Source organism: Diabrotica virgifera, chromosome 2 (genome assembly GCF_917563875.1).
Source record: "Diabrotica virgifera virgifera chromosome 2, PGI_DIABVI_V3a".
In the NCBI taxonomy this organism is placed as follows: Eukaryota; Metazoa; Arthropoda; class Insecta; order Coleoptera; family Chrysomelidae; genus Diabrotica; species Diabrotica virgifera.
In genome coordinates, this window is record NC_065444.1 from 276,207,452 (window position 1) to 276,221,151 (window position 13,700).

Sequence of the window (13,700 nt, forward strand, 5' to 3'; positions counted from 1 at the left end):
TCTGACTAATTTTCATCCCTTATGGAATAGTGAAACTACTAAATCTTTGTAAGAATAAACTTAAACTAAATGTTCATTAGTATAGAATTGCGCAAATTACGAGAGAAATGTTGTTAAACAAAAGAAATAACGTAATATTCTTCGACCATTACTACTAAACAGAGCAAAAAAAATAAATAGGATGGGTGAAACTAAATTTAAAAAAAAAATGGAGGGAAGTTAAACAGTAATGAAAACCAATAGTAAATTAAACATATATAAACCCGAGTATACATAAAATGTAACCTGATATTAAAAGATATAAGTTTGTTCGCAGACAGTCCATGACTGGTCTCTGGCTGATTTCTGACTGATTCGCATGCGCAGATCCGTTTTCACGCGTTTGAAAACGGATCTGCGCATGCGAATCAGTCAGAACCTAGTCATGTACTATCTCTGCGAACAAAGCTAATAAAACACAAAGAAAACCACAAACTTGATAGAAAAAGTTGCAAAGAATACAGTGCTACCTAGTGAAAAAACTAGTAGAAGTAAATACGTGGACGAAACGGAAAATGAAAATCACAGAATAACGATATGAGTGGATAATAATATGATAGCATAGACAGAAAGAAACCACATTTCAAGGGCAACATAATGACAAACAAGGAGAAGGTAATTTTAAAAATGATAATGTGAATAATGCAAGAGGTATAACCGAGAAGTAAAAGAGCAAAAGAGCTCAGGCAGGGGTAGCATACCTTGTAAAGAAAAGTATCATCAATAAAGTAAGGAACTGGATATATTTTGATGAACGTATACTTGGAGTGGATATAGAGATGGACTCAAAGGAAGCGATTGCAAGTCTAATTATATACTACGAACCTGATCAGGATGCAACAAAAAACATAAATAATGAGTTCTGAAAAAAAACTTCAAGAAGCAATAAATGACTGTACTAAATGGTTGTCTAACGAAGTAGAAAAATGAACAATATTATAGTATTCCTACTAATATGGAAGAAAGAAATATTGCCAAGAAAATGGTCAAATGCAATAATTATTGTAGCTATGCACAGGAAGAGATACACAAGGGACTGTCACAACTATTTATATAGGTATAGCCCTATCATGGGTAGCAGCCAAACAATAGGAAATAAAAATAGAAAAAAAAAATCGGAATTGATCATAAACTAGCGAACGTGCAAGCGAATTCAGAAACAAACATAATTCACAAGAACATGGGCAACAGGTAATAGAGAAAGCCTTAAGGGAATCGGTACATATTTTCAGATGGGATTAATTTTTTTCGAATCCTGAGAAAACTAATAAGTATTTTTGAAAAATTTAAACGCAGAATGGAAGATTACGTTCTTATCGAGGGCCAAAAGTCCCTGAAAATTTCTACATTGCTTATTTTAATTAAGTTACAGGGGTGAAAAGCTAAGAGAAAATGTGGTGTGACTTTAAACTTCAAATATCTCAGATACTTTCTATTTATTCTAAGGGACTTTCGGCCCTCTATAATAATTTAGTCTTTCATTCTGCGTTAAAAATTTTTAAAAATATTTATTAGTTTTTTCAGGATTCGAAAAAAATTTGACACCATCTCCGTGGTGATATTTTCCAAATCGAATATTCGCTATCTTTGTCACACAACGCACTGAGTTGAAGACTACGCACTATGGTGACAAGACAGTGACAATTTTAAATATTTTACATGGATGGTATCGGGAATATTTTGAGCTGTTGATTAAATAATATTGATAGTGTATTTGACAAATAATTGATTTAACACGTGAACTTAAAAAACGTTATTTATTGTTTATTATTTATGGAAGATCCAACCAGAGAATATACCAGGGTACATTCTGTGATCCAAGTATTTTGTTGTTAAATATGTTCAAAGTTGTAAGCGTTCCATAGTAACAATATATTAATAAAAAATCACTTTATCACTTTTCTTCTTTTCTCGATTGAGTATTGGTTTTTGTTTTACAGTATATAAATTATTACAATCACTGAAAACATAGTTAGTGAAAAAATTATCATAATGATTAACTGAATTAATAATTTAAGCAAGTTATCCAAGAACGTTCAAAAGTTAATCATGACATTGTCAAGTAATGTTTACATATCCATACCAGTGAGAATGTTACTACACGTAATTTGCCCTGTAAAGACAGTAAAAGTAGGGCTAGCCGTAAAATATTTGCGGCTTTCCTCTTAAAGCAAAATAAAGAAGTAGGTATACATAAGTTTGGTAGACATGGAAAAAGCATGTGATTCGATGAAAAGGAAAACTACAAGAGGGAGCCTGAGGAAGAAACAAGTAAGCGAACACCTGATAGAAGCAATTAAAAGTAAAAAATATATGAAAACAATATATACAATCAGAACACAAAATGTCCAACAACCAAAAATAATAACAACCATTTGAAACAACGTAAATAGTTAGATAAGGATGTATTTTAAACACATACCAGTATTTCTTACAAAATGTAATAAACAAGATGTAAGTAAACGAGTGTAAGACAATTTTTAAAAATACTGCATAAGAGGAAGTAGTTCAGGAGAACGTCAGGGAGAAGAAGGCCAGAGAGACTCAAAAATAAAGAAATAAAATAGAGACATAAAACTAAAATATTACGTGGCATAATAAAGGAGAAAAAATTAGCATGGTTTGGTCATTTACCACGAATGGACAGTAACAGGCAAAACAAAAGAATATGGAAAGCTAAACCACTAGGGAAAAACATAAGAGGCAGACTACTAAACGAGTGGAACAGCGACATAGCAGGGATTAAAAGGGCAAGTCCTGAAGAGAAACAACACAAAAATTACGAAGAACAGAAAAGAATGGAGAAAATTAAAAAAATTCATCAAAAGCTACAAGTACTTTTATAGGCGCCCAACGGAAGAAGATGAATGAGTATACATATACAGTGTGGGCCAAAGAAAACAGTCCACCTCGATATTTAGCAGTATTTATTAGATTTTAAGAAAATGACGAATCAGCTCGATTTTTGATCTAAGGGAGACACATTTTTACAGTAAATACATCTGTCATTTGTCAACCCCCTCCCTACCACTTCTCTTACGCCTTATTTTTAAATAGGGAATTCGAAAGTTTATTTATTCTATTCTCTATTAGGTAATATAAATATTAGCATAATTATTTATACAGGTTGGCCAAGGAAAATTTTTTTTAAATTAATTGACATAAAAAGAAGAATGTATGTAATTTATTTAATTCAAAATACTTTCTACTGCTGTCACAAAACAGAAAAAAATGTTTTTTATAAATACACATTGCTTTTCGCTTAATTCAAGCTGCTACCCATCTGGCTCTTGGAAGGTTGAATATTGAATTTAAGCAACAAACAATGTTTACATATTAAATAAACATTTTTTCTGTATTCTGTCAGCAGTAAAATGTATTTTGAGTTAAATAAATTACATACATTCTTCTTTTGTTTCAATTAATGTAATACAAAATAATTTTTCTTGGACACCCTCTATAAATAATTAGGTCAATGTTAATATTACTGAATAGAGAATCGAATAACCTTTCAAATGAGCTAGCACGCAACCACTATTCCCTATTTAAAAATAAGGGGCGGGGGAGTGGAAGGGAGGGGGTTGACAAATGTATGTACCGTAAAATCGTGTCCCCCTTAGATCAAAAACCGACTTCTTTCGTCATTTCCTTAAAATCTAATAAATACTGCCAAAAATAGAGGTGGAATATTTTCTTTGGGATACTATGTATTATGTATGTAACTCGCTTTTAGATAATTTTGTTGTACATAATCGTAAATTACAGTAAAGTTAAAAAAGTTGGGTAAATACTAATACTGTACTTTTGATACGAATGAATTTTTCAAAACCTCATTCCAGTTTCAGCCCAACTTCGCCACACAATATAAAAAGTACTTAAATAAAAATGCCGTGGGTCCGTGGCAGGCAGCCACAACCATCTGAAATTTTACAATGTAATTTAAATTTGCAAAGGAGAAAATTCGGACATGAAATTAATTTTGGGCCTTGAACATGAAACAAAACAGCGAGGGATGTTAACCAGAGGAATTCTCATTATGTATTATTCCTATAGTCCTTAAGGAATGGTTGATTGCGGAAGGGTTGAATTTGGTCGATTTGAATTTTTGTGTCTACGGTAAGAAGTGGTTTTGAATGAAGGATTTAAATTTATTGTTACGTGTGTAATTGTAACTTTTAACAGTTTCTACGTGGCGAAAAGATTGATTTTTATAATTTGTTCAAAAAAATTATTCAAAAAATTATTACAACCACTTATCGCAAAGGAGATCTCTTTAATCTTATCCTAGGGTATCTCTTGAAACCGATTATGCAAAAAAATATCATGAGAAACCGAACTTTTCTGATTGTCTAACTGAATATTTGCTCATCCGGAAGAAAAATGACATAACTCAAACATGCATAAATCTAGTTATCTTGTTAAATTGATTTCAAATATCCTATATTTTTATCAGGAAAAATGTTACATAGATGTTTACTTTCAACTTCGAAAGATGGCGGTAGTGTCATCACGTATTCCTCTGGCAGTAAAATGAATACATACTTTAATTTCGGAACAATGACACGTTTCAATTATAATGTTCTGACATTAGACGTGAACTTCTGGTTATTAAACACAAAAACCTTTTTATTTCAAGAAGTGTCCTAGGTATTTTTTTTTAAGTGGCGAATATTTTAAAAGAAAAGTGACATAACTCAAAATTTTGATCTTTTTTATTTGTTAAATTAGATATCATATTTTTTTGTTTTTGCCTCTTCCACGATTAGAAACATTCACAATTTCGTATTCTTTATTTTTTGTTTACAAATTTTAGCAGTTACCGTTTAAAATAAGGATGACGGTTGTTGACAAAAAACCGGTTTTCGGTTATACCGTTTTTTTAATTACGTTTCAACCTGGCGGTTATACTTCTACTACTACTATCGGTTTACAGCGTTCTCCGACGCCTTCCGACTCCTAACCGCCATTCTTCTCTGTTTAACTATAGACCTGGAGGGACTTCTCGTTCCTCTAGTTCTTTTTCAATTCCCTCCCTCCACCTTCTCGGCCTTACTCTTTTTCTTCTCCCTTGTGGTGTCCATGCCAAAAACTGTTTAGGAATCCTGACATCTGGCATTCTCTGTACATGGCCGTACCATACCAGTTGTTTTGTTTTTATGTCATCAATTATTGTATGTGTTACTCCCATCATTTCTCGTATTTTCTCGTTCGGTATCCGATCTCTTCTTGATTTGCCTGCTGCTCTTCTCCAGAAGTCCATTTCTGTTACTAGTAACATTTTCTGCGCTCTTTGTTTCAGTGGCCAAACTTCACTGCCATATGTGATTATACTTTTAAGTGTGCTATTGTATATAAGCTGTTTGTTCGCTTTTAGATATTGTCTGGTTCCACAAAATGCCATTCATCATGGATACGGCTTTTCTACCCTGTATGTTTCTGTCTTTTATAGCAGCGTCGAGTGTTCCATCTTGAGTTAATTTCATGCCTGGCGGTTATAACGGCTCAAAAAACCGGTTATTCCAAAAACCGGTGTTCGGCTTTTTTAATCATTAACAACTAAATAGGTAAAAATGTTACATTTATACTGCACTTTAATTTGCTCAATTTTCCTCTCGAAGAATTCCCCAACCATTTTAACCCATAAAAATTTTCCCAGACTTTTTCATATTACCCTAAGATTGGGCGAAAGTACCCCAATCTGGCAACTCTCGTTCGTCGCTCTTTGTAGCCGGAGTCGGCGTGTATTGCGGTGTCAATTGGGAAATTCCCAAAAGTGATGTTCCGACTACTGATTTTTCGGTAGATATACCGAATTTGAAACCTATCTACCGATCTACCGAAATGTCCCTTGGCTATACAGAGTTTAAAAAAATATCCAAATTCAGATATATTTTACTTAAAAATAAATTAGATAAACCAAGTCATCTTTCATTTCTGTTACCATCAAAATACCTGCCCTCTGTAATAATATAATCTTTTATTCTACGTTTAAATTTTTCAAAAATATCTATTAGTTTTCTCAAAATTCGAAAAAAAAGAATGTATTCAAAAAGCATTGGTCCGAAATTATGCGCCAATACATGGCGAAGGTCCTCTCATACATTATTATACTTCTGTTATCTTTCGTAATTTTTTCTTCGTTGCCTTATTATTGAATTCATATTGTTTACTGAAATAAGTAATTTGGTTCAAAACAACTTGTAGGTTTTCTAGTTAGGTTGTCCTCAAATACTACCGTGTCATCTGCATATCTGATGTTGTTTAGTCAGTACTTGTTTATTAGAACGCCTTTTTCAGTTTCGAGCAATGTTTAGCTTAATAATATTTCAGAGTAAAGATTGAAGATTAGGGAAGACAAAATACATACTTGTTTCACTACGTGCATGTTTCTCACGTATTCGGTATGTTCACCTTCAATATTTGTGAGCTTTTAGGCCTGACTGCAGTAGATTTCTAATTATTTTCAGTCTAGTCTAGTAAATATGGAATTATGTTTTATAGGCCCATATCTTGCAAATTCTAGAATTTGCAAATTCTAGAATTCTAGAATTTCTAGAATCATAATTCCTAAATATACAGAATCAAATCATTTAAATAATATTTTAGTAAAATCTATACTGAGCGACTTTGTGGATTATACAGTAATTTACACAGATGGTTCTAAAAATCAAACAGGAGTAGAATGTGCTATGTATGTGCAAAATACCCAACAACATAATAATTATAAATTATCTAGTATTAGTAGTATTTTTACAGCTGAGATTATAGCCATCGAAAAAGCTCTAGAATGGATCAAAGAGAATAATATTGAAAAAGCTGTGATAATAACAGACTCCAGATCTGCAATATATGCAATTCAAAACACTGATTTTAATTCATACAAATCAAAAATTTTATGTAATATAAAAAATAATTTGTCTAAAGTGGAAGTAGTATTTACATGGGCAAAAGGGCATGCCGGTATACTGGGTAATGAGAAAGTGGATGAGTTGGCCAAAGATGCAATAAAAAATGGTGAAATCCTAACTCAGATCTTATCGACAGATGCAATAAATGACGTCAAAGATAGAATAAATAAAATATGGAAAAAACAATGGAAAAATATTTCAAGCATATCAAAAAATTTATATTTTTCTTTACATCAAGAACTTCCTCCGCCACCTGAATACATATTTAAGTATAACCTGCCAAAGCAAGATATTTCTACTATCGTCAGATTAAAAACTCGACACGGAAAATATGAGGCACATCTGCACAAATTAGGAATAGTTAATTCATCAGTCTGTTTTTGTGATAATGTTTCGATTAGAGATTTGAACCATATTTTCTTTGAATGCAAAATTAACGAGAGATATATAAATCAATTGTATTACAATTTACGACAAACATAAGTTCATTTTCCAATTAGTATAGAATATCTACTAAGTTGTCATAAAATGGAAATATTTAAATTACTCATAAACTACTTGAAAGAAACAAATATAGTCATTTGAGTCAGATAGGTGGGAATATAACAAAACTAATAAATTGAGGTAAAAATAAAATAAAAATCTGTGGCTAACGGACCCGCATCCAAGCCATTTTTTCACACACACACACACACACACACACACACACACATAGAATTGTAAATTGCAGGTAATTGCAAATTTAAGAATAATCTAAAAGTTCCATCAACTGCATAGGCTAGGTAAATAAATTTTTTGTAAATTGTAAAAAATTAAATTAGATAGGTACCGATGAATTGAGGCCTTCTTTGAAAATTTTATATTTAAAAAAAATAACGAATTTATTCCATATTTTACTAAAACACTATATTTTTTCCTTCCATAAAAATATGCGTATTTCGCCTGTTATGTGTTTGCTGACATAAATTTACCAAAAATATTAGGTTCTTTAACAGTGATTAAACAAAAAGTGGGAAAAGCAGAACGAAAAACTCGTAAACGCGTTTCCTTCAAAAAATAATTAAATTATATAAACTCGACACTTTATTATCCCTTTCTGTTCCTACATAAACAGTCTGGGAAAATTATCCAAAAAGGGTCATTTTTGGGAAAATTATTTAGCAGTTAGTTTAGTACAGGAATCGAATCTTAACCTTCCGATGATGAAACTTTTTTTCTTACACGGATGACCAACGTAGGTAAAATGAACCCCGGTCATAAATTACAATTCACAAAAAAATGAAGTCGTAGGAAATAAACTGATGTAAATATTTATAATTTTAATTTTGGTGTATTAATAAATGATTAATAAACATTTGCAAAATAAATTTTTAATTACAACAGAACAAAAACAGGAAACATCATTCTGAACTTAGAACTAAAGAAATTTGAAATATACACTAATCTACGTCTCCAAAGGTATAAAAAAATATTTTTTAATTATCGGAAAATTCCTTGCAGACAAAATGTTTGCATTTATCGCATTACAGAGCAAACAGATTTTGATAATGAGCATTGCAAAAGGACTAGTAATTCCACATAATAGACGGTGTTTACTTAATATAAAATTTGGAACATGGAAGGCCAAGGGGGTCATCTTTGACCCCAAATTCAGAAAATATTTTTTATTCGAGAAATAAAACGAACTTTTTTATTACCAAATATAAGGGTATATAAAAAAGAATAAGTTAAAAATTGACAGTATTTCTCGATTAATTGAAGAAAAAGATATTGGGATCAAAATTGGCCTCCTTAGTCATTTGAAGGTTAAGATTGCATGGTTATATCGGTTTGTAAAGTCCGCAGAAAGTCTGCTATTTTGTTTATTAAAAAAATTAGCGCTCTGAAGTCTACTTTTTTTCAATTATTGCTCTGTATAATATCCGAAAATTTTAACTTTCAGCTGGTCTGCCATTTTGTTTTTTAAAAATGTAGCGCTCTGAAATCTACTTTTTTTTCAATTATTGCTCTGTATATCCGAAGATTTTAACTTTAAACCAAAAACACGCGAATTAAAATTTACCACAATTTAATTCTGCTCACAGATATTTTTACTGATTTTCTTTGACGAAAATTTTCCTCAAAAAGTCAGGGTTTTCATAACAAAATCTTCTATTTTCAACTAAAATTTTAGGGAAGTAAATATTTATCAATAATTAAATAACTTGGTAAAATAACAGCTTTTTATAGTAGATTATATTTCCAGAATCCGGCAAAAATCGAGAAAAATATTTTAGCAGCAATTAAATTGTTAATTAAAAATTTACGGTCACAATAATAATCGGAATAATTATGATACATCAGAATCAGAATAACTATGATAGTTGTATAAAAGAGCACTATATCTACCTATCTAGCATACTTTAGAGAATTAAAATTCGACTAGTTGAAAGGCCCAGGAATGTTTTAAAGTTATAAACAATATTTTGGCTTATAAACAAATAGAATATATCCGTAACTATTCGATTAAATCAAATAAAGAAAACGGTGTTGGAAAAGACTCGGCAAGTAGCTTCTTCTAAAAGAAAAATGTTAAATTGCGAGGAGTGGTTCCTGAGATACAACCGGTAAAAATTGACCGGGATTTGGGACGAAGTTATAAAAAATAGGATGGTAATCTTCAAACCATTATCTTTTTTATTTCGGTCAACTTTCTCTATACGAATTTCAGATTCATAACTCATGAGAGAAGAGGCTCATAACATATATGATAACCATAAATAATACTAAGTACATATTTTTTTCTATGTTGTAGACTTTTCTTTGGGAAACCTTACCATACGTATACCTTTTAATGCTCAAAATACAAATATTCTCATTTGAAATGTGCATTATAATTATTTAAATTAAAATAAACTTGTTAATATTTTTTGAACGAACGGCGCGGCGGTCTGAACGATTTCAGCGGCTCTGATTTTGCTCCAGAACAATATGTAAAAAAGTTTTTATGTCACCAAGTTATTTAATTATCAATAAATAAATCTTTCCTACAATTTCAGTTGGAAATAGAAGATTTTGTTGGGAAAATCTGGATTTTTCTAAGAAAATTTTCATCCAAGGTGAATTTTAATTCGGTAATTTTGATTAAAGTTCGAATCTTCAGAGTTACAGAGCAATAATTAAAACAAATCAACAGTTCGGACTGTTAATTTGTTAATAAACAAAATAGCACACTTTCCGCAGACTTTGCAAGTCGATGTCGTATCTTAAGATTCGATTCCAGCAATAAAACAGCTGCTAAACAACTTTCCCTTGTTTTTTCCTAATTTGCCCAGAGTATTTCTCTGTTTCTACATAAAAACACGTTTCGTAGAACGAAAAAGAAACCCTTTAGGGTGGCAACATTTTACAGATTAAAGCAGAAACTCTTCGTAATTATGATTCGGCGTTTCCGAGCAAAGAGAATTGGTTCAATTACATTTCTTAAAGCAGTTTTTCTAAAGAGTTGTAAAAAACGAAGTAATTCCTCCCTTGTTGATTTTCTGAGGGATCACGTTGGAAAGAGGGAATTTGTGTCAGGAGCAATGCCATTAAATGAAGTATACTTTTAGGATTTATAATATCTTAAAAACATTTATACAGCCTAAGAAGCTGTTAATTTTAATATTTTTGATATCTACATGCAATTTCCAACTTGTTTGACGGTTATAACATTTTATTATATTGAGCTTATTTTTTGAATAGAGTGATATGCAAATTACTCTCCATGTAAGCCTAAAATATTTACAGGAACTCAAAAGGTTCTCCTCCTCTTCTTTAATTTAATTCCTTGTCCTGTATTTTTTGTATATTATATGCCTCTCCCAACTCCTTCAATTGACTTCTATCCTGAGCAAACATACTTCTAATTTGTTCCGACTATTTTTTCTGATATCTCGTAGGTACCCATCCCACGTGTGGTCAGCCTCATGGTGGTCTATCTTTGTAAGTTCTACAGTGTTGTGTTTAATATAAAATATTAAACAATCGATTTATTTTCCCAAATATTATTATTGTAATCTAGCATGTGTAACCTACAATTTTATTATTTTTCACATGTTACTGATGTTAAACTGTCACAATTCTTTATTTTATTGTATTTGTTATGAGGTTTAAAGCGTGTAGCTTGACCTAGTAATCAGAACCATGTATCAGATAAGAGCGAGGCAGTCATTTTGCAGCTATTCTTCGAGCAAAAAGTCAACACGTTTCACGCCATTAAAAAATCGGGTTGAGTGTAATTAACACTGCCACAGGCGAGAATACCTGTATTTAACAAAAAATATGAGACATGGGCAACGTTCCATGATCCATGCATGGGCATGTTCCATGCAGTATCTCAAAACACAATTAACAGGAGAAGCTAGCAGAATGATACAATATTTGCATATAACAGAGGAAAATTATAAAGTATCCTGGATACTGAGAGAAAAAATGAAAATCACATTGGAGGTAGTAGAGAGATACCGACCTATAAATCAACAGAAGCCTTTCTACAAAGAATATTTCAAACATTGAAGATTTTGGAATCAGAAAGGAAAGAGGGAAATAAAAGACGAATATTAAGAAAATAAAAAATGTATATATATAATATGCAACGCTTAACACAGCACCACAATGAAGGGTGTTTTTGGACCTATGTACAACAGACAGAAACAAATCAATAAAGGAAAAACAATCGTCCATAAATTGCTTATCGCATAGGAAGGAGTTACACTGCTTTTTCCAACAGAGATGTAGACAATATAGTGGAGAACACCATACACTGATACATTTCGGAACACGATATTTATGCAATAGAAGAAACCCTCACGGGAGAAAAGAAAATATCCCTGAAAGAATCAGGAGAGGTTTTGGAGGTTCGGGCAATGAAGAGAGCCGAACAACAGAAGAAATGGATATCACCCTGAGAGGAACATGCGAGGAAATGGGTACTCAGACCATGAAAGAGTTTCGAGTAACGGAAGACGAGAACATACTCAAGAAAATAATGGGTACATAAATGGCAACACATAATATCAAGGACAGAACTCAGTAAACTGTTCAAGCAAATTGTGAAGGAGATAGAGCTTATTGAGTATTACAATGGTATTGCGTCCAAGTGATTTCTATCTTCTGCACCGATATAAAATTCTAATTTTTTTTTTCAATTATAACTTTAATTCCTCTGTAAAATATAAAAACTCAGATCATGAAGTTTTTAGTAAATGACCACACCAACTCCAATTACAGTATTTTATAATTTAAGCGTAATAGATTGCTAGTCGGTACGTCCTTCGGTCGCCTCTTTAAACTAATTCAAAGCAGACCAGCTTCAGCTTACGTTTCAGCAACTTTAGAAGTTAATTACTCCTGCCTCAGCTTTGAGGTTCATGTGATTCATAGTAGCTGGCGGTCGGACTAATTATTTTTAACGGTTATGCATATTTAATTTTATCTCGGATTACTTTTATTAAGTTTTATTAAAATTTTTAAGGGATTTTGCAATTAACAAGAAATTTCAAGTGGGTTGGGAATGAACGTATATAAAAGTAATGGGGCAATATAAAAAAATGGACAGGAATATGCATATTAAAATAAAAATTAAAACATATTCGAACTAGTCCATTAAAATGTTACATTTTTTAGGCCGTACCTTGCATTTCTTAGAGGAGTCAATTTTATTTCTTTAATGTGTAGGGGGGATCAGTAGAAGCTTTAGTTCAAGTTTTTGGGGTCGCCATCCTTGTCCCCCGGTCGCCATCTTGGAAATGGGGTACAAAGGGGTTTCGCGCTATATCTCGTAAACTACCAACTTTACGGAAAATCTAATTAAACATAAAATGTAGCAAATTAAATTTTCCACAATCTTGTTTCTATTACTTTTTATCGCCAAGTGACCAACAAAAAAGATATAACCAAAAATATGTAAATTTTTTTTAACAAGTTTTTTTGGAGGTTATAACTTTTTTTTCAGTTCATTTTAAAATAAAATAACATTATACCAATTTTGTAGAGGCTTTTTCAGCGAACAATTTCCACTATAAAGTTGTTTAATTCTATTTATTTATATAGGTTTTACAGCGCTCCAAACTGGACCAGATTCTCGAATGCTCATAGGATACAATAAAAACAAAAGTTAGGCTTACTTTTCTATTTATATATATTTTTATTCATACAATTTTTTATGTTTTTAACATTCCTATGCTATTATTAATCTGTTTTTGACCTTTCTTCTCACTATAAAACTTATAACTCTAAGCACATATAGAAAAGGCCCAAGAAGTTGTTTGAGGACAAATTCGCCGCTTCAGAAGAAGAATGACGCAACCGCAAAATGCAACATTCTTAAGCAGAGCAAAAAAACGATTTTTGATATCAAAATCATAAAGTATGATCAAAATTAGTCATTCACTACACCGTTGTCAGGATCTCGAGATATAAGCGTTTTTTGGGATGTGCCGCTTGTATATGAAGTAACATAACTTTTTTCCTATTATATATTTTGACTTAAAATTTTCCAAAAAACTTCTTCATGAACTATATTTTACTGTTATGTTGGTTAAAATTATAAACTAAAAAGTTTGTCACTTAACTTTTTTTAAGTAAACATGAAACTAACGATATATGATGACAAAATGTTAATAAATTAACAACTCCTTTTTTAATGTGTTTAAACATTTTGGACAAATTTCGTTGTTATCTACATACTTCAAAGATGACACAGTAAAATTTTTAAAAGGAAATATTTACAGT